We start from the raw sequence: 27961 nt of genomic DNA on the forward strand, positions 1-27961 counted from the left end.
GTTTTGTAATTTTATTTGATATTTTATTGTAGTTACATTTTCATTGTTGCTTAAGGTACTTTTTTTTCTTAAACTGTGTTTAGCGTTAAAAACACACACAGAGACACACACACACACAGACGCACACACACACACACACACACACACACCCCAAGAACGTAGATCAAAGCTCAAGGTCCATTTTGTGTGATCAACACTATCAGCATCTTTAAAAAAGCGAAGTGCACAGAGCGTCAATAATAGGCTGGAAGCGAAAGCAGAAGGCCAGTATCCAGAAGGTTTTGTATGCTGGTTTCAGCTGCTTCTTTGACTCTTCGAACTTCTCTGCTGCTAGCCTGAGCCCTCATCCGGGACCTTCCCCTGACGCTTCTTTTGTGGAAGCCGTGAATCCAGTCGACGGCCCCTAAGTTTCTTCAGATGATGCTGAGAAAGAGCATTAGCAGCCCAAGAAACAAATACTCACATTCAGGCAGGGACATTTAAACAGGACATTGGATGCAAATATCACTTTTACACAGTGTTTGCATATAAATGTGTTTTTAGCAGTGTGTAGACTTAAAACCCATTGATTAAACCCTTTCTATTTAATTCAATTCAAAATAATAAGCATTCTTAATTATCAAGCCTTTTGATTTTATGAAACATTATGACGCCATAGGCTACTCAGGTCCCATTTACTGACCGATAACATATTGACTCATAAAGTTCCTGTATGCCAAGGATACAGTGGATTAGATTAATTTGTTTTTGATGGTAATACACCTGTATGTCTTTCAGGTCCTTGTCCACTATAGTTTGGAAAGGGTCGATGAAGTTCTGTTTGACGTCAATGTCAAGACAGTCTTTCACTTCTGCCAGTCTCTTCATGGCCTCTCCCATCTCCACCTAAAGCGCCACTCTAAAGAATGGATGGAGAACATGAACACATTCTGTCAAACGCATCAAAAAGATGTTTACAAAATATATGCCAGTGTGCTTTGTGTGTATGATACACTCCAAATACATACATGCATGCATATATTTCAGAATAATTTTGTTTGTATATTGGTTTTATTTTCTAATCTAATTTATGTAAATATGAATAGACATGCAAATACATTTCCAAAACATATACTGCATGTTTGTGTATTTACACATATATACACACATACACAGAACACACAAATACATCATTTGACAGCTCTAAAAAACAAAAAAAAAATACAATACAATATATTATAAGTCACAGATGTTTGACAGGTCTCTAATATTGAAATTCTGAGAATCTGTGTCCTGGTTTACTGTGTTGATAAATGTTACAGCAAGAATGACTTTTATGCTTTGAGCAAATAAAGTAAATGAAATTGGTTTACAATTACAGTTTTTGTAACTGCTTGCAAAGCCTCCTCTCACCAAAGTTTGTGTCCTCTCCCATGTCACGCATCAGATTTTAGCATATGCACTCCCAGAAGGCCTCTGCCTGCGGGTAACCTGGGCTCTTTACCTGCCCACGATTTTAGACACGGTGTTCACCATGGTCAGCCTTGCTCTTGATGCTGTAGTACAAAACACACAGACAGAAATAAAAAAATAAAATAAAATAAAGAAAAATAAAACATACACTACACTTCTCCGTCTTGTTTTAAATCACTTGAGCATAATTAAATCAAGAAGCATTTAACAAAATGACTAAAACATTAGTCTACATTTTTAAAGTGAACTACAGGAACAGTTAAAGACTTAAAAAAAATGAAAAAAAAAAAATCACGCTTATATAACATGTAGATGAGTTTCAGAAATGAAGCATTACAACACTCGCTTCAGAAATGGATCAGCTGCGATGAACAGGAGTTCTTCCATTTAACAAGAGTAAATGATATACTGGAGTGGTGTGGATTATTATGACGTTTCAAATCAGCTGTTGGGATCCATATTGTATATGAATCAAATGCAGCACATGGGGAATGTTCAGTCCATGCATTCACCTGGGTTAGGCTGCAGGTATTCGGTAGTTTTGCAGAGCACATCTGATATAGCTTTGCTGGTGATGTCAGCCTTCTGCGAAGCACAAATGTCAGAGAAAGGGGGAAATGTCTTTACATCACACCGTCAACAGAGGCGGCTCATTAATCGCTCGTCTACAGCTCTCAATGACAGAACCGAAACAATCAGCAACGGTCACACCTACTAAAACAACAGCCATGCAGGAAGCTGACTGGCACTAAGTTAAAGTAATATTCTGGTTTTTTAACAAATAATGGTGTTTAAAGCAGAAATGTGGAAGCTTCTGTTAAAGTTAAAGCTCTTATGTAGTAAAATGTCAGTTATGAGCTGTGAAGTCGTACGAGTAGTCATTTTGCGGTGGGGCTACTTCTCTAGGCTGAGGAACTTCCAAGTTATGCGTTGCTGACGTACTTTTTGTGTGTGAAGTGATATTAACCGCATTTTTATTCTATTCTAATCTCAAGAACTACTAGAGCTAGTCTTGTCAACACGATGCTGCAGTTGAAAAACAAAAAAAGATTGTGGTTTTGCAGCATGACACGGTAAAAGACAACATGAAAAAAGGATAATTAGAAAGCCTTTGTGTTTGTTCTTTCGTCTACTACAATTATCCCAACATGAATGAGCCATTTTGTGGCTGCATTTTGCTAAGAAGAAGCAGATATATTTCATATCCCATCCAATTATTTGCTATTCTTTATTTTTCTCACAATTAATTTGTTTGGCGGTCAATCACATCCTCGTGTTTGTGTAGAGGTTGTTTCTGGATTTTATAGGCAAAAGGAAGTTTATTTAGGAGAACCTGAACACTGACACTGCAATGTTAAAAATGTGTTACCCTCTCAAGGTCTTTGAAGTCCTCATCCAGTTTGGTTCCTTCTGCGCCTCCCACCTTCTCACTCATCATCTGAAACACAAACACATATAGATACTGGTATCTGCACAGGAACTTTCAGTAGGCTAAATGTTAATGCTGTTTTCTATCCTCCAACCTCTTACAGAAAAGGTTTTGCAACTTTCTTTTAGAATTAAAGCCCAAAAGAGTGATCATCTCTCAAGAAACACACACAAGACTTATATGTGGCACATTAGGGAGTACTAAAATACAAGAAACATTCATTGGTTTGCAAATGTAAAGTCAAAGAGAGAAGCATCAGCTTTCATCGTGTCTTATGTTGAAGCCTCAGGCTTTTTATCTAATTATCTGCTGCACTTTCAGTTCACATTAAAGTGTGAGCGGAAGAGGCAATAGTGTATGGCATGTAAAGAGCTTCAAATACGTTTTAATTTGTTGACTTCTATGAGTGTATTCGCAAAAATTTTCTATATGCAGAAAATTTTTATCATTGTCAGGATCATTACTGTGAAACATTAATGACAATTAGTATACAGTTTGGATTATGGTTCTGTTTTGGGCAAGAACTTCCAGTGCATACGTGCATGGATGAGAACAGGAACAGCAGCTATAACCAACATAAATACACAGCAGTTCAATCATTTAAATGTACACATTTTAGAATTTTTTTCTGATTCGAGGAGAACCTGACTGGGTGAGAGGAGGAGCTGGGGATGGAGAGGGTCAGGTAAATGCCAATGTGAGCATGACTGATGAACTAATGGTACGCTTTGTCACACTTTTTAAAAAAAAAAAACGTAAACTCCTACAAAACAGGTAGAATGAAACCACATTTCTCCTTTTCATTCTCCTGTTCTTGTTATTTTAGTGTCGTTGAAGTAATGCTGCAGTTTGTTGATATACTGAATTTGAATTATTTATAACATAAATACACAAATGAAAACTTAAAAGAATCTTCATGAAAATTAAGATCACAGAAACTGCTTTTACATAGAAGATATTAATGCCATTTTTCGGATGTAAAACCATGTCACTATGGGTATTGTAGGTGGTTGGCAAGGTGAACTCATTTCAGTAGTGCTTGCTTCTTAGGCCACATCAAAAGAGTTCTATTGACCACCAGGTAAAAACAAAATCAAAAGTCCAATCACTTAAGAGAGCTAAAACCACCCTTTTTTGCTCTAGCAATCGCTACATCACATTTGTGTGTAGACGAGGAAAAAGAATTAAGAACATCAAAGGAAAGAAATTGAGTCAGGAATGGACCCTAGGGGCTCCTGTAGAGTTCCCCATTGGAGCTCTTCCTGTTGTTCGTCAATGATACTTCCTGTATGGGCGGCGCAAATGCTTCCGCTCAGTTTCACACAAAAGCACTCCTCCTTTATGAGCTGAACTCCTTCAAACACAAACACAGACAGCATGTATGGGGTATTGTATTCCAGTAAACAGGAAGCCTTTTGTGTATCAAGATCATCCCGAAGGAAAATATTCAAACAAACCACGCAGCGCAGCCTGGGTGGCACGATCCATCAAGCTTACAATTGCACTAAAGCGTCTTAGGTCACTGTGGCGACGGTCATTTTCGTTAACTTTTAAAGTATCGGGACGCAAAGTTGTGTTCGTGAGTTTATCGGACAGCACTAAAAGCAAGATTGCAAAAAGACAAAAAGCTGCAAGTTAGGTTCACAGTAAGACAATCAAACCTCTTCCCCACTGCAGACATCCACAGCTCTCTAACTTTCACTCGTTCTGACCAAATACTTAATCAGTCTGTTGGTGAAACACACACCCAGTCTTCAGAGAGGAACACGCGTACATGTGTGTTTGACTGACAGCACCTCATACAGTGGCTCTATTGTACGGCCCAGAGTCGCTAGTGTTCTAATATGATTCAGATGTAGGTGTGGACACAGATACTGATCACAGGGATCACATTTCTATGATATGCAAAAAGAAATAGAGTTAAAGAAAGCAGCCATGTCATTTTACGGCTCTCGCCTTAAAATGGCATTGAAAGTAATGTATACACACGTACAAATTATCATTAGCATTTTTGGCCAAATGATTAATTGTAATAACGCCATACATTTTTCTGTGTTCTGTCGGATTTTGCGTTTACATTTTTTATTTTTTGTGCAATTTGTTTTGTTTCACATTTAAAAATCAACGAAAATTACATTAAAAAATAAAGAAATAGTATTTGCGCCAATATCTGAGCCACAATCATTTTCAGCATGCTGCACGATTCGATAAGAAAGGGAAGTCGTGCACTTTTGATTTGCATAATTATCTCTGCCCGACAGCAAATCAGACAACTCTGTTTCTAGCGTGCTGGAACAAAGGCGACACTTCTACACAATAGGAAATACACTATATAAATGCCTGCATGGAAACAGTTCGGTTCAAAGATATTGTGATATAAATTAACAATGCAAGAGATATTGGGTACATTAAAAAAAGAAAACCTGCTTGTCAGCCTATAAGTGTAATTGTCACCTAAAGCCATAAAAAATAGAGCAGGCGATAAAGAGAATGAGGAGGAAGGGAACAGAAATCCAGTTTGACGACTAAATAAACAGTAAAATCCTCACATGCCTGTACATATTTCAGATTGTTAACGCAAACAATCAGAAAGTTGGAGCTTTTCGTGGCTAGCATAAAATCAAATGCTCAGATAATGCGATAACTGGTTTGTTTCTGAAAAAAGTTAGAAAGCAGGACAGATAGAAATGCTGGTATCTGCAACAGGAGCGGCAAACTCGCAGGACTGCACGGTTCGTAAATGTCTTGCTGTTACATATTTAAAGTAATATTTCACCTAAAATGGAATGTTGTTATTCTCAAGACTATCTAAATGGTAGGTGAGTTTGTTTCCTCATCAGAACATATTTGGCTCTGCAGTGAATGGGTGGTGTCAGAATAAGTCCCAAAAAAAAAAAAAAAAACACCTTTCAATAATAATAATAATAATAATAATAATAATAATTCACAAATAACCCACGTCCAGTCCATCAATTAACATCTTGTGAAGTGAAACGCTGTGTTTTTAAGTAGCAAATTCCTTCATTAAGAGGTTTTAACTTTAGACTGTTGCTTCTGGCCAAAACACAAGACCAAAATGATGCTTCCTGTTTTCCTCTCACATCAAAATCCACTGCCATTTGTTTAGAACTGTTTTGGATGGTTTTCCCTTGCAAATGGGGTTTAATCTCGATATTTCCTAATGATGTACTTCACAATTTTTTATACATGACTCCAGTCAGTCTTGTGATGTTTTTAATCATTCTGACGGCACCCATTGACTGGAATGCTAAATTTCTCCAAATCCGTTTAGATTAACAAACTCATCTACACCGGCCTGAGGGCAAGTACATTTTTGTGTGAACCATCTAAATACTTTATAACTGTAAGTCTACTTTTAGTAGAATCTTTATGCATGTGTTTGGCCTGTTTCATATGCTTTAAGTAAATAGACAGTACAATCCTATTCAACTTCAAACAATGACGTGAGATCGAGGTGAAACATGCTCTCCGTCGAAGCCGAAAAAGGAAAAAGTTTTAGTGACTATGAACATCAGGAAGTTCTGCATTTTCACCCTGCAGGTTTTAGTTTGGTTTTTTGTTGTTAATGAAGCTTGTGGACTGCAAGACTTCTCCTCTGACATTAACATGCTTGTCCCGATTCTTCTGCAACATGTCGATGCACGTCAGACTTGTTTTGCTTAAGCAGGTAAAGGAATGTTTCACCGGCTGACGCCAAAAACTTCAATTGAATGTCTGAAAGCGCGTGTGCAAAAGTTTGTCTCTTTCTGAAAACATCAGACTGTTTAAGAAACTGCCTTGCAGATAAATGCAGCAGCATTATTCACATTGCATAGACAACAACATATTTATTGCTAATGGTTAATACAATAAAATGGTAAATTAAGCATTATTGAGCCTTAATATTAAGTATAATTAAGGAAATCATCGTACTGCAGCATTTTGTAACAAAAACAAACAAAAGATGTGTAAAATGTGCATGATGGAAATGAGGATGCAATTTTTGCATTACAGTAAAGAGAATTTGAGAGGGAAATGTGCACAATCATCACGAGAACAATATCACATTGCAAAACAATGCCCTAAAAATAGGGTTAATTTTGTTCATGCAAAATAACAATTCTCATGTTTTCAGTATAAAGGATGAATACATTTTCTCTGCGCATTACAAAAAAAAAACACTATGCGTCATCTGCCGAATAAAGTCAGGATTCTGCCAATAAAATGCATGCGTTTCCTGCTCAAAACCCACAGTATACAAGTTTAAATTTCATCTGAAATGTTAACCGCATTGGTCACTGTGGTGTGGTAAATGTGTTGCAATGCAAAGTCATGATTCTGCATTAATCTCTTTGATAGTGTCGTATGTGTGTACATGGCTATAAAAATCTTTACAGGAAATATTCATAGATCTAGCTTTATAGACTAACCATCATTTGGAAATATATGAGCTAATGCTATATTATGCTACAAAACAAAACTCTTAAACACACACATACACACACACACACACACACACACACACACACATACATATATATATATATATATATATACACATATACACATATACACACACATATAAAGAAAGTCTTGTAAAATTATATATGTATCCATGTTTGTTTTTTTTTACATATAAAATATAAACAAAACGTATAAAGACTGTGTCTCAAAATCTAATGAGATGCCTGCTAAGAGGCCTAATAAGCTGTCTAAGTAGGGCACTCACTAAATTTTGAAACACAGCCATGTTTTAACTTTTACTTTACCAGAGCAGAGGAGACTCTGACTGAAATAAATTAAGTTGGAACTGACACAATAAACGTTTCTTCGTAACTCACGGTGTATTATTTGTTTACGGTTGCATCTAGTCTGTAAGTTTACGCTCGTGTACCAGCTGACGTGGAAACACTCACCTGACTCGCTTTATAAAACTGTTTCTTTAGTCCGGCAACAGACATCTTTGCGTCGGATCTTTTCGCTTTAACAAATTAAGATTTAATTTAATCCTCCCTATATTTAAAAACAAAACTATACGCTTCCACAGAGCTGTGAAAAAAAAAACTCTTCTTCCTGATCGGTCAGAGTTTAAACCTGCAGTGTGCACGTCACACCCCAACTAGCCCGCGACGCGACGCAAGCTAGAACGCTCCATACACGCGTCGCGTATAATAGGAGAGTTCTGATTGGTCGACTGCTTGCCAACGTCAGGATTTCAACGCTCGCATTGTAGCGTGTTGCAAAAGCCTATCGCACTGAACATGTGACGTTCTTTTCTATTTTTTGTAATGTATTTATGTTACCCGCTGCAGATTGCTCTTTTTGTTATGTATCTCTGGCAGTAGAAGAAATAATAAAGAGGCGTAACTATCTGATCTGGTTGGTAGATTGAGTGTGTCGCGTTCCTTGCAAAGATAGAAACTCTCCAGCTTCCGGGTTAAGATTAATATCAGTGTTTAAGAACGGTTTGTTACGTTTTCAATTAATCATTAATTCATTGAAATCCTCATTCATATTAAAAAGACCCTAACTAAAGCACCTGTACCCAATATATATATATATATATATATATATATATATATATATATATATATATATATATATATATATATACACACACACACACACACACACACACACACACACACATGAAGAAGTAAAATACTGTGTAGACAAATCACAAGCGACAACATTTATTTTTCAAGAATAAATCCATCTTTAGTTTTTTTTTTTTTTTTTATTTCATTTATTCTGTGTCTTATAATTCAGGCTAAAAACCTGCAATAGTACATTAGCAGAAAGAGGAAAGGTCTTTGACACTTTGTGATTGACATTCACAAAAAATATATATATATATATTTAAATATAGCTACAGGACACAGTGATCAAGAATACGGGTCTCCTATTCGGTGCAAAGTGTGTATGTGTGCGTAATGTGTGTGTGTGTGTGTGTGTGTAGTCGGCAGAGGATACTGGTGAGACAGAGACCAGCCATCTCCCTGAGAATAAATCTTTTTTTGTGCGAAACACACAGAGCAGAAACAGTTTTTCTACGAAAAATGAAATAAACATGAAACCACAGAAATTGCTTTACAGGGTGACTGAATGAGACAAACACAGTTTCGTCTTTACAGGAAGGCATGCATCAAAGGCCTAGAGGTGGGGATTGTCAAAACAACACATTTAAAAATACATTACACGGACAGAATTCCCATATTTCTCATTCTTAAACGAGGACAGGCTACACTTTTTGATTTGAGATGTAAAGTTGGGCACACAATAGAAGACAGATTTCCTCTTGTTCAATTAAAAAAAAAAAAAAGAGAGATACAACACTACATTTGATCTCTCATACAGAATACAAGCTCATTCGTTCATATGAATCATCTTAACCAGTTGTGTAGTATAGATAGTAGTACTATAAACAATGCAGTGAACCTCGATACCAGAGAACTCTGTCGAATCTTTATTTTGGTAAAAGAGTACGTAAAAATAGGATGGAAGGATACGATCCGGCCACAGAAATTGACAAAAGGTGATGCAATCAACAATTTACAAAATAATACAACAGAAACCGCACTGGCCACAAGATGCATGTGGCATATCTGTACCGAAACCTGCTGGACTGAGCTTTAGAATCCGTTTCTCTCGCTCGTTTCTGAAAAACACTGCTTTAGCGTTTGAAGTCCACCAGGCAGGCGATCCTATTGGAGGAAGTGTCTCATAGCATCAGACTGGGGTCATCAGGGTCGCCCCAGCTCTGTGTGTGTGTCCCAGAGAACAAGCTGTTGAAAGCCATCCAGCTTGGTTCGAATAACTGTCCGTCTCCTGTAAGCGTTCCCTCAGAATCGCTCACAGAGGGCAGCTCCAGAACAAAATCCATGCCAGTTCATGTTTTAAGTCCGGTATTCCGTGCACACGCCCGGAGGTACTCAAAAGCCGGCTAATGAAAGTCCTGGCTCATCTTTAGCATCTCTGCCTTTCATCCTGCTCCACCATTCCATCTCTTTCCTGACTAAAAATACTAATTTATTTACATTCCTATTCAAAATAATCTTTTAGAAATGTCCATAAAAATTAAATGAACATTGAACTATTTTTTTTTGTTTATATTCTAAAGTGGCATTTACAAGGGAAGGGGACGTGGGACTGAGGTTTCTCATTGCATTAAAATGACAACAAAAAAAATAAGGTGCAGCACCAAACACTGTCAAAATGTGCCTGAGCAAACAAGAGCATGTGTGGGTGGAACAAACGCATCAAATCTTGTATTTGTCAAGAGTGCAACAGTCTGGTTCCAGAAGAATTTTTTTCTTTTGCGAGCTTTTTCGCCTTATTTTTGAAACAATCATGTTTAAAAGTGGAATCTGTAATGACAAACTACATTACCCATGAAGCTGTACAGACAATCCCACCAATCAGAGAGCTCGGAGGGAACTACAAAATACAATATACTTAAAAAAATAAACGTACTTAGATCATACTTTGTACTAATTAAGTCCAAAACTGAATAGTTTTATTGATACATGAGAAGTAAAAGGAATCATGTCATATAATCACCATCACTGCTAACTTTTTTTTCAGTTGCAGTGCTTCATGGATTTGTAGTTTTTTTTCCCCCTCCTCACTAAAACCATTAGGCATTCAGCCTTTGTGTTATTGTCCAATTTTCGATATTTTTTTGCTTCAACAAACTTTGTAATGTTGCAATTTCTTCTCATAGCCCATTGGTTTGACTCTTTTCTTGTAACGCTTTTACAAAACCTATTGTAAAAAATAAAAACGAACAGAAAAAAACACTTCCGAAACCAGCACTGCTGAAAAAGTGGACGGGCACTAACGCACTCTATCACTTACAGTCATGCCAAAGTTTGCAAACCCTTTAATATATAAGACTGTTTTTTTGTTGAATATCTCTTTTGCATATAACAATGTGCCCTGTTGAGCACTGTCGCAAGCAAATGTTGTTTACTAACTAATCTAATACTGCACTAAACGAGTCAAATTCTGTTGAATATGTGGTATGTGATCATGTAAATAACTGTTAAAATGAGGATTTCGTGGTTGCTGTTGCATTATTGTAACAAAAGGCGTTCACAAATATTTGACCATGACTGCACTCTTATAATGAAAAAAAAAGACTTCTATTGCACATTAGAAAAGAGTTTAGCACACTTATGATTTCTGGTTTGTTTAAATAGCTTTAAAGTTTTCTTTAAATTTTAAAGAAAATTTTAAAGTTTAAAGAAAATTCTAAGTTAAATACAAGTTAAACTCAGATGCTAATATATACAGTTAAGCTGCCCAATAGACATCCACTGTAAGTGCATTTCTGTCAATATTTGTTTGTGCGTTTTCACAAACTGGGGTTTATTTTTTTGATAATGACTACTTTCATTAAATTAAACGCTTTTTATTTAAACTTGGAAATGAGCTTGACTTGTATTTAACGTGAAACGTTCCTTTAAAGTAGCATTGGTAACATTGGTCCCTTCATTTTTAACAAACAATCTGGGCACATAAGTTTTTTAGTTTTTTTTTTTTAGTTTTTTTCTTCTGTTTTTATATGAGTGGATTGTCAAAGTCTCATAAAGCATAAAGCAAGACCAAAAGTGCGTTGTGTACATTCGGTCTCAAATCAAAATAAGTGCTTTTGGGATACATTCATGATTCGTCAGAGGATGAAAAACGAAGGGAGAGAGAGGAAAAAAAAGCAATAGTAGTGCTTAAAGAGTGATTCAGCGCGAAGGGCAGTTGACGCTATCTAGTATGTTGTATTTGCTTTGAGAGTTTGATCCTTGTAAAATTATTAAAATTATAAAACCTCTTATAAACTCCTTTAAATATCTCTGTGTACAGATGCAGAAGGAACAGTGGCATGCTTAGACAGCTACAAGTTGGGACGAAGGGCCTTCGCAAGCATACATCTGTACGTAAAAGAGCATTACGGAGTGTTTCCTTAAAATAAACCGAGATCTGAGAGCACAACTCCAGAAATAAACTCTATATGAGTGTCAAATCTGAAAGTTTGTTGGCTCCCATGTTTGTAGTGTATTGTGTGTGTGCGTGTCTGTATGCTAACAGACTGAGGATTCTCCCTGGAGGTTTTTAAAATTCAATTGAAATGCTGTTTTTACACGTAATGACCTCTCTCGCTTTAACGCTCACTCGTGATTTCCCCTACACACTCTCTGTCATTTTCCCCTCGCGCTATCTCCCTCTCTAACTGTTGGTAGAGTCAGGAAGTTGATGTCGCTGCCGAACACTTCCCTGTACAGAGGTGGGAAGCTGTAGGCTGTCTCCGGGTGAACTAGGCGGAAGAACTCCAGCTTGTCAATATGCAGGTTACAGATGGATTTCATCTGCGGTAGTTTGGACACCATCTGCGAAACAACAGATCAAATACTTCACAATACTGAACCGAAACTGCTGGATAATCCAAGCCTGACCTTTTGAACTGGTGCACAAACCGTGTTTCTGCAACTTATAACACAAGTTATACAACTGTTCAAAAGTGGGGCCAGTAAGATTTTTTTATTAGTATTTATTAAATCAAAATAAAGTAAAACTGTGATAGAGAAATATTATTACAATTTATATTTTCTAATCTTTTCTATTTTATTGTATTTTGAATGTAATTAATTTCTGTGAGCAAATAATTGGAAATATTTATTAGCGCTGACAACTGTTGGGTTGCTTCATATTTTTGTGGAAACAGTGACAGTGATTATCTGATAACTGGAAAGTTCAAAACAGCATTTATTTGAAATTGAACTAGATAGATCATAATTGTATTTACTGTCATTTTGTAAAAATTATTTAAAAAAAACAGCAAAATTTAAAAATAAAATTATAATATTATATAATAATATTTATTTATACTTATTTAAATACATATACATACACACACTCAGTTAAATGTAATTGTGTCCATGTACGCGTTTGACCCTTAAACGATAAAATTAACTTTATTATATTCAATTCAGTGGTTGACTCAAAATCCTAAAATATACTGTAGTTTGCTCATCTATGTAGTCTTAACCACTAAAATATGACATTTCTTTTTATTCAGAATTGTGTGCAGAAGCAGATTTTGTATAGATGCAGTCAAACAGATTCCTCACCTTATCCAGTTTCTCAGCAGTGGCTCCGTTCATGTGCAGGCTGTGCTGAAGAGCCACGTAAACCTTCTCCTGGAGCTTCTGAACCTGCTGAGACTCTGTCAACCACGGCCGATCTGAACAAAACGGAGCAGAGGTTTCAAACTGCGAGAATGCGTCTCATTTTATTGTTGCGTTCCAGTCTGACCCTGGCACACATTTATTTTTCCAAGAGCACATAAACCCCAGCCTTATAAACATTTGCTACAGGAAATTGGTAGCAGACATGTGTGTGAGTGTCACCTGGAGCCAGCAGGACTGCAGCGCTGAATAAAGCCATTTCCTCATCACTCAACTGAAGGCGGCTCAGACTTTTAGCCAATTCAAAGACGGCGTTCACCAGGTCATCACACCCTACAAACACATACTGGTTAGCATGCTGAAGATGAAGAAACAAATTACATTTCCGTCGAGGGCCATAATTTGCCCAAAACCAATCTCTCTTTTGATTTAGAATGAAATTATTTAATGGACCTATTAGGTTCCAAGAATTCTAAAGGAAATTATAAGATGTTCTAGGTACAAATAATTTTTTTGAGAGATTTAAGCAATTAAGTGCTTCAAGCTGTGCTTTATCATGAATATCACAGTTGGCCTCTATATATTTTATAATAGCAGGAATGCTGCATTTAAAGTTTAACAGTTATATTCTTCTTTAATATTCTGTTCAAGTATAATGGATTATCATGAAGAAACAGGAAGACTTGATTCTATGTATTGGCCGCTGATTGGATATTGAAAAGTGAAGGCAGATGAACATGACCAAAAATAAGCGCCATTTTTAGAAGATGCGGTTATGATGTTTGATATTAAGATAAGTAATTAAAACTATTTCATTAAACGTGCATGGATTCATTGTTCAAAAAAGATCTATAACATGCATTCAGAAAACAGACCAACCAACTTAATCCAAGAATAAAGGTTTTTATTTGATATATTATGCACCAAGAGTGCTTTCTGCAGTGCTTCCATTTAACTTCGATGAGCTATTACTCACACGAGCATCGCTTGTATTCACTAACTGGGTTAAAAACCCATTAGCTCTTGTGGCTTATTGATTCATGACGCCTCTGCTCTTGCTCTTAAGAGCCTGCTGGTATTTTGCATGGTAAAAGAGAATGTGTTGAAGTGGAATACTAGAGTATATAATACGGCCTATTCCCCCCTTATAAATAGAAGCTGAAATAGGTTAGCATCTTATTTTGAATTCATAGATTTTGATGCATTTTGTAATGCATTTTTGATTTCATGTGCAGTTGTAACCACTGTTATAACACATTGTACTTGCATACTTAAATGCATCTGATTCTGTACATGTCCAGATACTCACCAAGGGCTCTGAAGAGCTGAGGACTTGCAAACTTGCCATCGAAAAACATAGTGTTGTTTGAAGAGTTGTAAGCGCGGCACATTCGAATCAGCAGTATTTCCAGACATCCTGGAACAGTAATAGAGAGAAAGAGAGCGGCAAAAAAGATGATGGGGGAGCAGAAAAGATAGAGGACAGAGACTAAAAGAAAGACAGATATAGAAAGAGGGAAAAATAACAAAGCATGCAGGGAGAGGGAATGAAAAATGGGAATTTGCTCCACGTGCAAAAATACAGAGAAAAAAATTTAATTATAATTTTTCTCCAAATATGTGACCATCAAAATGAAGTCAGTGTATCATTTTAAATGACATTAAGAAAAAGTTTTTTTTTTTTTTTTTTTTTAATTACAGTAAGCACAAAGACAAAGAAGTAGACAGAATGTTGGAGAAACAAACAGAAGAGGAGACAAACATTAGTGCAAGATTCAGGTTTAACATGGACAGAACTAAGTCTTGTGGGGCGGATTCACGAAACAGTTGTGCCTCTTTTACGCAAAAGCTGCATAATATTATGTAAGTGCATTCTAACCAGGCATATATCCAAAAAGGATTCACAAGATGTACTTTCAGCTTTCAACACTAATTTTCTGGGTGTTTGTGCTTTTGCCATTATCTGAACTGCATGTCAATATCGGCTCCCAGAGTATTCAAGATGTAGCAAAAAAGAGAACGCTAAAGAACCCAAGTGTGTTCTGGAACGGTGTTAGAACATTACTAAATGTGATTAAACTAATAAAGAGATTGAACGGCCGCCCAGGGCCACATCAGAAATGCCACACCATGGCAGTGAGTGGATAAGGTGATGCGAGTGAGAAATCGGTTGTATAATCTGGGATTAGTCATTTGTAATCCGTGTGACAAAGGCAGCACTGACCTGCTTTGAGCAGGATGATCTGGTCGTTCTGGCAGAGGTCCATGAATCCAGAGATGCGCTTGGCGAACTCCACGACGTACTGGATGGCGTTTGTGATGTGCAGGGCACACTGCTGCCACATCCACTCTGCAGACTGAGTGCACAGATATTATTAATGCATCCGTTAAGAAAGAGACAAATCAGCAAGCACGGTCGCTAGATCGATCATCTATCTACGTATTTGTCTAAAATGATAATGGCATCACGTATTGTGATAACGTCGTACCTTGAGCTGAAAGCTGCGGGTTTCTTCAGACGTGTAGAGGTTCCAGGTGAGTTTCTTCAGCTCTTCTGCGCTGTACTGACACGTCTCCAGGTGAGACTTCACCACATTTTGAGTGATTCGCTCTGAACAGAAATTTAAAAGCATTAGCACATTTTCCCTCTGAATTTGTATGCGTGAGTGTAAATATGTTTTCCATTTATCTTACTAAATCTATTTTCTCAAATTTTCATTGTATCTTTTGTATATGTATGTTTTTTGCAATAATTTTCTTTACATAGTATTATAGTAATGAGCATTTTTGGTGAAAACGTTAATTAAAATGGTCAGAAGCGAATTTATCTCAAAGCTGCAGTCCATAACTTTTGGAGCTCTAGCGGTTAATGAACAGAACTGTGTTTAGCTGGAGCTACTTTCTCTGTTTATGTCTATGACGAATCATGCAGGTACAGAACCTGTCTAAATAGACTGAATATAAACACTTATTATTGATGTACCATAGCTTAACATCAAATGACGGTTTTGATTCATGGTGTGCTCGCTTATTATATAAATTGTGCACATTTTGAACATAAAAAGTTACAGGCTTTAGCTTTAATATTACTAACTTAAAAAAAGACATCTCACCTATGTCATGTAGAGAGCAGTTGTCTGGTAGAGATCCCAGGAGAGCGTGCGTAAAAAGACTATTTTCAGGCAGGATATACTCATGCTTCACCCTCCCTGCTTCTGCCATATCTACAGCGCTGGGCTCGGGAGAGCTCTGATTGGACGAACTTCCGCTTCCGGCACTCCCGGACCCTCCGCTGCCCCCAAGCATCTCCAGAGCGCAGTACTCGCCGCCTCCTCTGGGGTGAGCGGCAGGTCGAACAGCAAACCGTCGGGCAGCGTGGCGATGTCATCCAGGTCACTGAGGGTGGAGCTGGAGCCTCCGCTGCTGTACGGCCGGCTGTGCGTGCTGTCTTCACCCGTCTCTTCGCGGTCACGTGGAGCCAGACCACCACCCAGACCCGCCAGGCACTCCTGAGACAGCTGCTGGTGCCGCTGCACCTCCGCGTACAGGCTATCCCGCTGTTTCTTTGACATTCGGCCAAACTTCACCGCTACAGAAAGAAAAAGTATCATATATTAACTCAGTATTACATATCTTTCACAGTAATAATTTACAGATGTTTGAGGTCAGATTTGTTTACAGGAATTAATCCCTTTATTAAGCAAGAAAGCAAAAACTGATGAAAAGTGTCAGCAAAGGCATTTATAATTTTCATTCATAAAGAAAAAAAGCTTTGTTTCAAATAAATGCTGTTCTTTTTACATTTCTATTAATCATGATAAAGATGTATCCACACAATACTACGCAGCAAATCCGTTTTCAAAATTGATAGAATTTGTTTTTTTCCGTTGACCAGCCTATCAGCAATTAGAATGACTGCATATAAATAATAAAAATTCAGTTTTGCATCACAATGACAAATTACAACTCTTACAATATAAACTGTATTTTTGATTGCATAAGTAGTAGCATTAATAGTAAATAACATTACTGTATAAATTACCATTTAATTATGTGTGTGATTTTTATGGGCAAAATAAAAGCTCTTTATTTATCTTCAAAATGAGTCTTGTTTCACACTAATTCTGTTACAATGAACCATCTAACCAATTGAAACATTCGCATATGTATATATTCGCATATGACTGCGATGATCATCAAGACATTCACTTCATCAAGACTCCTTCATTTGCCCTTTGACCCTGCCTCTCCTCATGTAGTATTATAATTGAGGCCTATGGTTTGTAAAATTCAGTTTTTTTTAATCAGCTGGTGTGCTAAATTTGCACTCACCATCACGGCTCATGCCGAGCGCCAGGCACTTCTGCAGACGACAGTGTTGGCAGCGGTTCCTGTTGGTTCGGTCGATCAGGCAGTTCCTCTGCCGTGAACACGAATACATGGCATTGTTCTGCTGGCTGCGTCGGAAAAAACCCTGCAAAACAGAAACGTAGTTACCTCAGAGTACAGTACGGCTAAGATCAGGTGCGGCTTTCATAGGTGTGCCCTGCCGCTGCGTGATGAACAAAGTAATATAAACTGACCCAGAAAACAGGACAAAAACATCGGCATAAAAGATAATGAGGACAGAGAACAGAAGAAACATTTTGTTTGTGTGGGTTGAATGGAGATCTATAAATCTAGGGTAAGAAAAGAGGAAAGTATAAAATAGAAATTATGCTGGAATTCTCACCTTGCATCCTTCACACGTAATAACACCATAGTGAATCCCAGAGGATTTGTCGCCACAGATCTTACATGGTATAACCTCAATTTGAGCTGAAAAAAATACAAATAGTTTTAAGCATTAAAAACAAAAATCATGAATCACAGAGAAAAGCTCATATGCCCAAATACTGTTTTGACATGCACCACAGAAAATGTCAATCAATGAAGATTACAGCCAGATAAAGAGAGACCTCTCTCGCTCTGCATGCTATGAGGGACAGAAATAGCCAGAGGATTGATTTTCCGACTGAAGGGTGTATTATGTCTTAGCTTTATGAGAGGCCTTGATACGACTCATATGATCAGTGGAACACAGAGTAGGCACTTTTGGAAACTAGATGCCTGGCTCTCACATACGGGCAGGCATAAAACTGATATTACCTAATTTACAGTAAATTAATTATTCACACAAACTAACTTAAATAAATAAATGAAAGAACAAAGTGATAAATAACTACTAAACAAACAATGCGCTCAGTGTTACTTACATAATTGCTATGCAATAAAATAATTTTAATATTTATATAATATTACATAAATGTTTTCATAGGTTTCAAAAATGTTAATAACTAAATAAATAACATTTGAATGCATTAATAAATGTGTAAATAAATTAAACAAAGAAAGAAATGTTGTATATATTTCATTATAACAGTTTGACTTAAAATCTTTAACAGATAAATGATCGGTAGACGACAAAAAAAAAAAAAAACATCCTCCATTTTGTCTTTCTAGCTCTGTCAGCTGAAAGCAATGACCAAGATACACTGTGGCATGCAATGGAAAAATCTGTGAGCCCTTGGGTGCCCCTCCCGTACTGCTCTCTGTGTAGAGTTATATAACCTTCGTCTGCAAACATTCCACAAACACGCCATTCAGAGCTGCTCAGTCTAATAATGCAGATGTTCCGCCTCCCTGCCGCTTCTGATAGCCTATTGGTTTATGTTTGGGCAGATGTGTTTGTGATTGGCCTGCTCTGAGTGTCGCTCTATTCAGCTTGGCTGTAAGCCCATGTGGACTCGCTGTCCTACTGACATACTTTCTCAGTGAAAAGGGGAGGGTGGAGGTGGGCGGATCCTCTGTGCATGTCATTTAAATAGGCCTTTCCCTTCTCTCTGTTAAGGTGGAACTGGTCTCAACGGAAACATAAGAATTGTGACAGACAAAAACAGGGACAAAGTCGAGAAAATTTTCCATTTTAGTTTTGAAATGCTCTGTATAACAAATAAAAATGAATGTTTATACTGTGTATATTTATATAGTGTAAAATCATCTATTTTGTCTTTATATTTAAATAATAAATAATTAATAATGACCAATAAATATAATGGTCTATTTAAGCCTAAAATAATAATGCTATATAATTATAAAAAATACATTTATTAATTCAATTAAAACCTTTTTCATTGTGTTTATTAGCTTTTCAATCTTATAAACACCTTACATTATAAATTATTATACAATAATTTTATAAATTCAATATCATGCAATAGTTATGACTTCAATAATAAAATTCTAAACCTGCTAGATTTGCTGTTTAAAAACAGTTTCTGTTGCGTTTCATGAATCCTGACCTAAAAATGCTTAATGTACTCATGTGTTTCATATTAGCATCACTGAGGGGATCTTGATCCTTTAGTTTCCACAGTCTCTTACGTTCTAAATGCCATTTGTGTGATATAATGGAGAATAAACAAAAAAATAAGGACAGATGAAGAATGGAATTATTTACGCACGGAGCGAATCAGAAAAATAGTTTAAATCCACTTTGAGAGGCGGCCATTGTTATCTGTGTTTGCGTGCAGGTGCCGTAATGCAATCAGATTTGAAAAGAGAACACCGTGTTAATCAGTAAAGTCTAACTTGGTGACATAACACAAGACAGCAGATTAGATTAAGCAGAAGAACACAACGGATTTTAACCATAAGCATTCGGCGTAAGACTAAAGGAGCCACTGACCCAACAAACATCACAAGAACAACCTCAAACTTCTCTTTTAAAGCCTTATGACAATGCATAAGCTCGAAAAGCATAAACATCATTTAAACGCAGGCAATTGTGCACCATTACTCGGTTTTGACTAGTTACAGTGATGAGCAGAAGGGCTTTTAGTCACGAGGTTGGCATATGTAGGCCAGAGTAAAGAACAATGATTTAACACCTCGCCTATTTTACATAACACATCCTCGAGTTTCACCGAGCCAAGAGAAATCCTGACACTTCCCGCAGACAGAGCAGAATTTCTCTGCAGTTTCTGATAAGACAGACGGTCAGTGGGTCAGTAAGTCACTGTTGGTTTGTGCTGTCTGGACGTCACGAAACGAAGGTCACACAGGCCATGTTCACTTTAAAGATTGCACTGATGCCAAAGCAAACATAAAAGCGGCTCGAAATTCAAAAGCGGTTTCAGGTTTTCGATTATTCATCGTTTTCGTGTTGACTAAATAAAAAGCAAGGATTATTATTAGAATGGAGAGGATGCGAGTTACGCTGAAAGCCGGTGACACAAAACAGACCGTGCAAACTGCCCGAGATTTACATTAATAAAAAAAGATGCTCCTGACAAAGTCCAGATCCGCTCTTTTTCAGTAGATTATATATTACCCGCTACAGCCTTCCTGTCCTCAGCTGCCCTGTGAACATGAGCCATGCTGTGTATATTTAAACACAGCCCCACCTCGAGATAGTATGTCCGGACACGTACGCCCGCAACTGCCTTTAACATTTGTCAGAGAGCAAACAAAATGGGAGAGACAAAATCCTCATATTGAGCTTACAGACAAAGAGTCTGGATCACTAGCTAAATTAAAAAGAAAAATGATCATGATGTAATATTTGCTCAAACTGAGGTAAAGGGTAAGAAGAAGCCAAAGAGCTAAATAATTATATTTAGATTTAAGGTTTCAGCATGAGCAGAGATTAAAATATTGTGTGGGGGGGAAACTGATAGAATTTGCATATTTATTATGGATTTAACAATAAGCACAGTATTCAAGTGAAAACTTTTCATCGTGATTATAAATTATCGCGCAAAGTGCTTGATATAATTATAAATAAATACTATCCATTTAACTTCATAACCAATTATTGCCACTGCAGTGTTTATGTTCACTTGATTTTTTATGTATTTTAATACACAAAAATATACTAATGTAACAATTATTTTAGTATCATTATTAAATAAATTAATACTTGCTCCACCACTGAAATTATTTCACTATGTGAGAGGAAAGAAACAGCAGAATGGAAACTACCTGGAAAAGCCAAGTATTATGCATTGTATCATAATCATGCATAATATCTGCTGCCGAGAAATATTTGCGGTCAAAGTATAGGGGCTCTCACTAATCATAAATTTACCATGTTTATTATAAAACATTATATAATACAATAAAAAAAAATTCCTTCAAAAACATTTCGATTGATTTCATATATAATAACATGCATAACGCGATAGTTATACCAAAATGAATTTAATTATGTAAAATGTATTTATATTTAGCGTAATTAAACCTAGGAGAAATAATAGCAAGTCACTGTTACATAAATAGGTGACACTGCTGTAATAAACGCTGTTTGTTGTCTACATCAAGAGCGAAGTTCAAGTTCAAACTCAAGTTCATGATTAAAAGGTAAAGGCGCGGCGGTGCCAATCATCACCAACAGACCGCATGGGTCTGCACGACTCCAGCGAAGCGCCTCCCCTCTCTCCCTCGCGCTCTATCTCTTCATTCCCTCCTGTGAATGCTGTGTAATGCTCAGTGACATAACTAGGTCAGTAGAACAGCAGGTTTGAGCGCCGCTCACACAGCCGGCCATGCTGCCCTGCGAAAACAACAACACACAGCCGACACGCCACAGAGACAAACCTCCATCTCTAACATTAACACTAAACAACACCACCGCGACCGCAAAGCGCGAAGAATGAACCCACAACAAGTCACGAACGGGCTAAATATTTCGATTCGAGACACCGCATGGAGACATTTTATCCGCCAAATACATTATTAATATTCCGAGGGGGTATGTATTATTTCTTGATGAAGAAAAAAAGAACTCCACTACTTTTGCTCTCATTACATAACAAAACAAACCCGTCAAACGTTTCAAAACCACGACCCGACGCTCCCGTGTCACGAATTTGACACATTTTAACATCTTACTATGAATCACTGTAACATTTGAGGGAAAAGGAACGCCGAAGAACGTTTAAAACGCGTTACAAAGTAACAAGTGGCCGCGCTGCAAATGTGACAGGAAAGCGGTCGGAAAACGCGCGTGCAGACACACGCGCCAACGTTTCTGCATTTAAACGTGTAAAAAAGTAGTTAAAGAATATTGACAGCTGATGGTTACGCGCCATGCAGTGCTCCAAAACGCCTTACCTCTCATTTTGATCGCCGTTTCTCGATTCTCCAAAGTTCACTGGGTGCGGAGCAATACCGTTCGGACTAAGTAGCTAACGTAAGACAGCTACTCGAATGAAACTTTTCGGCTCCGACTGGGAGCATTATTAGGAAATTGTAAAATATCGGAAAATCCACAAAGTAAATTCGCGTCTCTGAAGGTCTTCTGTTGCGCTTCGGTTACTAAAAAAACGAAAGTCGCTTTCGTCGTGTGTTATGGCGCTGTATGAAAAGTCGTCGTCCTCCCTCTCCTCTCACTCTACCCTGCTAACCTACTTTCAGACGCGTGGACTCTCACATGATCTCACTGCCGCGCACTGCTCACGGGGACGCGCATCCAGTCAGCGCTTAAGGTGGGACTACAATTCAGTCATTCAGATTCAGACTGCTTTTTTTTTTAATTGGAAATTAAACGAGTAGACAAGTGGACGAGATACTAACTAGAGGACAAAGGACACCCGCAGTTCAAAAAGTGAAATTTATGTTTAACTCACATTTCTCATTTACATCAAGTAAAACGCAAGTTTTCTTTTAATCGAAAGTGGTAATAAAGAAGGTTTGCGATCATAAATGCGTTGCGCCTTCACAGCTAGTTCAGCTAGTTGGGTTTGTTCACGCCAAAATGAAAATGCTGTAAGACCCTCGTTCATCTTCAGAACACAAATTAGGATATTTAGATGAAATCTGAGAGCTCTCTGATCCTGCATAAAAAGCAATGTAAGTGAAAATGAGAAAACATAAAAGTAAACATCCTGGAAAAGCACGCATGTGTCTTAGTACTGTCCAAAATGGCAGAAGACAGTCATTTGGGGTAAATTATTGTAATTTTTGTTATCTTTGTACACGAAAGGTACTCTCGAAGCTTTGCCAAACTGACTTTGAGCCACTGATGTCTCATGGATTCTGAATGTGTGTTCAGAACGTCTTATGGGTTTGGGATGAACAACCCCTTTAAAGTGCACAAAGATATTTGAAGAATGTTGGTAACTGAATAGTTGACCATTTTTTTTCAAAGTAAGGAAAAGTACTGTCAACAGCTACTCAGTTAACATTCTTCAGGATTTCTTCTTTATGTTCAACAGAAGAAAGAGGTTCATACAGGTTTGGATAAACTTCACTGATTCTGTTAAGTTCCCCCGATTAATACCCTAAAGCTGCTTTGAAACAATCTCTATTGTATAAAGCATTACAAAAAACAAAGGTGACTTGGCTCGGCTTGTCTACCGTCGGCTAACTCACTGAGTCATTTTACAGTGTCAGCTCGCTGAAACATTCAAAATGTGACATTTAAATGTCGGTTGCATTTAAAGCTATAATCAATGCCAGTTCTTTCCAATGCGCACGCCACCAGACACCCATTAAAGAGACATTCAAGGATTGCGCTGCAAAATGGCCTTTTTATTAATCAAAGCAGGCAAAAGAAATCCCTCAGTCATGAAGCATAAATAAGAGCTGGTTCTATGATAGTTATGGCAGATGGTTATGTAATCCTCAGAGGCCTGCTGGAGGCTTGAACAGACTAATTATTCATTATTCATTTATCTTTGAGGCAACCCTCAACCCCTTGATTGGGTCTATATTAAGACAGATTCTTAAATGAAATATTACCAATTTATTATATAGAGATATATATTAATCCCACTTTAACATTTTTGACAACCTAACCAAAATTAAATAAATAAATAAAAAATCCGTCACTACATTCCAAGCACCAAATGATGAGTTAATATAAGAGCCCAAAACACAAATCCCCACGTGTCTTCATGCGCATTTGATTTGTGCATCTTCAAAATCGTAAATGGCAATGACAAGGAGTGCAGCGGCTGTGTGTGGAAAAGCTCGGTGATGCAATTCTCTGGCAGGGGCTCTTATGAAACACAGAGAGAAGATTACAGTAAGTAGGTTAGTGGAACAAGCAGAGAGCACACAGAGTGCTGCGCTCAAAGCGGCTCCCTGTTTGCCCCCATCCGTCGCTCCGTCATCACTTCATCCCTGTCCGCTTCTCGTGTCCACCTCCAGGCCCGAGGTCCTGGGGGATCTGCTTTACTCCTTTTCTTCTTGTTGCCTCTATTCTGATTCAATCTGTTTATTTCTATGGGTTCGGCAGACAGGCCTGCTGCGTCCCCTGCTACTCTCCGTCTTTCATCTCTCCTCTCATCCGCTCATCTGTCTGTGTCTCTCTCTCATGCAATAAACATCGCGGCTGCGGAAGACGGTAATCCACCCGTAACATAACAGAGTTTCATTCCTGATTACACGCGTATGAATGATACTGCCGCATCTTTCGTCTTCTTGTTAGGTTCTTTCGATTTTCTACGTTCAACCTTTCCTGTGTTCCCTCATTCGTGTTCGGTAACTAATAGCAACAGCCGTGACATTTTGACCCTAAACTACGCAAACGCATTTAGCGAAAAAGGGTGGGGGCAGGGCTGAGCGAATCCAGTCGCTCCAACAGGTTTGATCTGTAGAAACAGTGAGAGAGAATATAAAAGAACACTTATGATTCATGATAGATGGATGTGAAGAATAATAAAATGCATATAGAATGGCATATACAACCGACCCGTTACAAAAACAGATGTGAGACTGCAAATAAATAACGCATTAACATCTATCATGGGTACAAAAGGTCAATGAACGCAGGAGTTGCACAGTTGGACTGCTTACTGTATGTTTATTTTGAAGATAGTGTTAGTGTTTCCTAATGTTTGATTGAAGCCGTCGTAGGTGTATACGACTTTTTAAAAAATGTATCCTAGTATTTCCAAGCTTGGTAATGTGGCTGGATCATTGCCATTATTTTGAAGCTCTGTAAATTGTATATATCCATCCGCAAGTACATAGCACGTAAAACTATACACCTAGGATGGCTTCGGGTGAGCAAAATATGGGGCAATTTTTATTTTTAGGGTGAACTATTCCTTTACTTGAAACTAAAAATTTACAAGTGTATGTTTATTTTTAATTTTTTTTGCTCATCAACACAAATGCAAGGAAAGTACATGAGATAAATGAACACTGGAAATCATATAATAAATAATTAACCCTGTAAAGCCTGACAGAGTTTTTATTTTAAAAGAATATTTGCATAAAGTGCATATAAATCATCACTCTATATCACCTAATAACATGTCTAGCAGGATGACATTTAAATGATTCATTTTAAGATCTTTACTCTTTATTATAATTTGAGTAATTGAAAGATGAACAAACAAACATTCCCTGTAAAGCCCAATGGATTGTATTTAATACTTACATTTTACTACAAGTTTATGTTAAAAATCCTGTATGTTAAGTTTCTTGAATCCAGAAAGTAATATCTTGAAATATTACTAACAATATAAAAGATATTCTTAAGTTTACTTTATAAGATTTAGTATAGATTTCACGGCAAAAGATAGGTGAACATTTTACCTTTTACTGAAAGTGAAATATCAGTCAGACCACAGAACAGACAATGTCGAAGATCAGGTTTTCCAGCATAGTTTTGATCATATGTTGATTATTTACATGCCTTACAAATTTGATTTTCAAATGTGATCTGGTAGGTTTGAGGGTAGATTATTCAATATTTCTAAAACTTTTTATAAAAAAGGCTGCCATAACCAGCATTATGTGGTAAAATCATTGTTTCCTTTCTGTAGACACTGACCAGCTTGTTCAGTTCTGGTGGGTGGAAGCAGATTGTAAAGTGAATTATTTGTCAAAAGTATAAAAAAAACTTGAGCACCATTTGTGGTATGAATGAAACCTCAAATTAAAACTTACGTGTGATATTACTTGGCTAAGCATCCAAACTGATGGAAAATAAAAGTAAACTTAAACTAAAGAAAGAATCTCACATATAGGTGTGCTGTTTTGACTTGAGCCTGTAATCAAGAAAAAAGGACTGGCATGATATCCTTTCAAAAGTTACACCTTTTAACTTATTTATCCCATATTAGTACTAGCTATTAGTACTACATACTAGCACCTTTTAAAGGGTACCACTAAGGATAAAGTAAAGGGTTACTTCACCCCAAAATGAAACTTTTGTCATTACTTACCCTCATCTCTTTACAAAACCATCTTCATTTGTCTTCTGAACACAATTAAGATATTTTAAATAAAAACTAGGGAGCCTTTAATTGCGACTGCCAAGTAAATAACACTGTCAAGGTACAGAAACGCATGAAACACATTGTAAGAATAGCCCATCAGTGATTTATGGCAAAATTGTAATTTTTTGGGTGGAGAACAACTGCATAGCTTTTGAAAAGGCCCCAGTAATAAAAGTTTTTGTTTTGTCTTTTTCAGAAAATATTTGATTAATAATACTAATGTGATAACCCCAAAAAAGGCACATTGCAGCCGAGAGCTGTTGATGACTAGAGCAAATGGACTGATCATAAACTCATTGTACTGGGGAACGACAGACTGATGAGGTGACTGATGGGTAAATCCTCACTCTCGCTCTCCCTGTAACCAAGATGGAGGTTTGAGCGTTCACAGGGATTATAATTGATCCTGTCTTCGCATGGCGCCATAATCCCGCTCCTTCCTGCCCCCCTCTATGCCTCCCTCTAATCCCTTGCTTTTCTACGATTTCAAAAGCTCTCTAATCTCCGCTGGCTTGAGCCTGTTTATCTGATGGGACTCCAGGCAACACGCTACCGGGTCAGTGTGTCAGTGAAAACACAAACTCCCTCTCCTCCCTCCTCCTTTTTCTTCTCACCTTCTGTTCTCTCCTGTCCTGCTCTCCTCTTTCCTTTTCTTTTATTACTCTCTTCCCCCTCTTCCCTCACCATCGCTCATCCTCTTTGTCTCTTGGAACACATGCAATGCAATTTTAGTTATCTCTATCTAAAAATGTATTATTTATTTAAAGATATTCTTTTTCACCTTTCAGAATATTTGCCAGAATCCCAATTATTTGCATTTACTGTAGTAGCTTTACATGAATTTATGAAGTGGTTAGACTCCTTACTCTGATACTTGTAAGTTTAAGTTTGGTTCTCATGGTTTCCCAATCTTACTTACTTTGATTGGTCCCACTTTATATTAGGTGGCCTTAGCTACTATGTACTTAGGTTTAAATTAGTTTAATACAATGCAGTTACTCTCTATATGCATGTTTTACATTGTATGTTTTTACATTGTATGATATCACTGCCATATACATCACCACCACGGTCATGAGTATACGCCGCAAATTTGTGAGAGTATAGTTCCTAATCATATCAGCCCAGAAAATCGCAGCTTTTCATTTTCCTCTGGTCTTTGTACACAATATAACTACAGAAGACTCACATTTTAAATAGGAAAAATATCAAAACAAATAATTTTTGAACATGCTACTGGTCTAATTCGGATTCAATGATCTATGCTAAGCTATGCTAAGAGTGTTATCACCAGACCCGGAGATCGGCTGAATGGATTCAAAAACGGTAAAACTCAACTTATTAACTCTGGGGGAGTTGGAGAATCAGCCTATTGCCAAAAAAAGTGTTCCGTTACATGTTTTGCCAAGTTGATAATAATAATAAAAAAGGTTGCATTTAATTTTAATGTGTCCTTGTTACAGCGTAATTATACATTTAAATACTGAGTAATATCTATTAACTACATGTACTTATTGTATGATTATAGTTAGGATTAAGGTTCGGTTTGAGGTGGCTTGCATGTAATTTAATAATTTATTGTTATTATAAAAGGAAGTATATGTAAAGTCTAACCTTGAGGACAC

The 27961-nt window shown here is 37.2% G+C and overlaps 2 pseudogenes; both read right to left on the minus strand.

Moving 5' to 3' along the window:
• Window positions 1–233: 233 nt before the first annotated feature.
• Window positions 234–8004, minus strand: LOC122327466 (annotated as a pseudogene).
• Window positions 8005–12103: 4099 nt separating this feature from the next.
• Window positions 12104–22528, minus strand: LOC122323609 (annotated as a pseudogene).
• Between the last annotated feature and the right edge of the window lie 5433 nt (window positions 22529–27961).

The sequence above is a fragment of the Puntigrus tetrazona genome, chromosome 2, assembly GCF_018831695.1.
Source record: "Puntigrus tetrazona isolate hp1 chromosome 2, ASM1883169v1, whole genome shotgun sequence".
Classification (NCBI taxonomy): domain Eukaryota; kingdom Metazoa; phylum Chordata; class Actinopteri; order Cypriniformes; family Cyprinidae; genus Puntigrus; species Puntigrus tetrazona.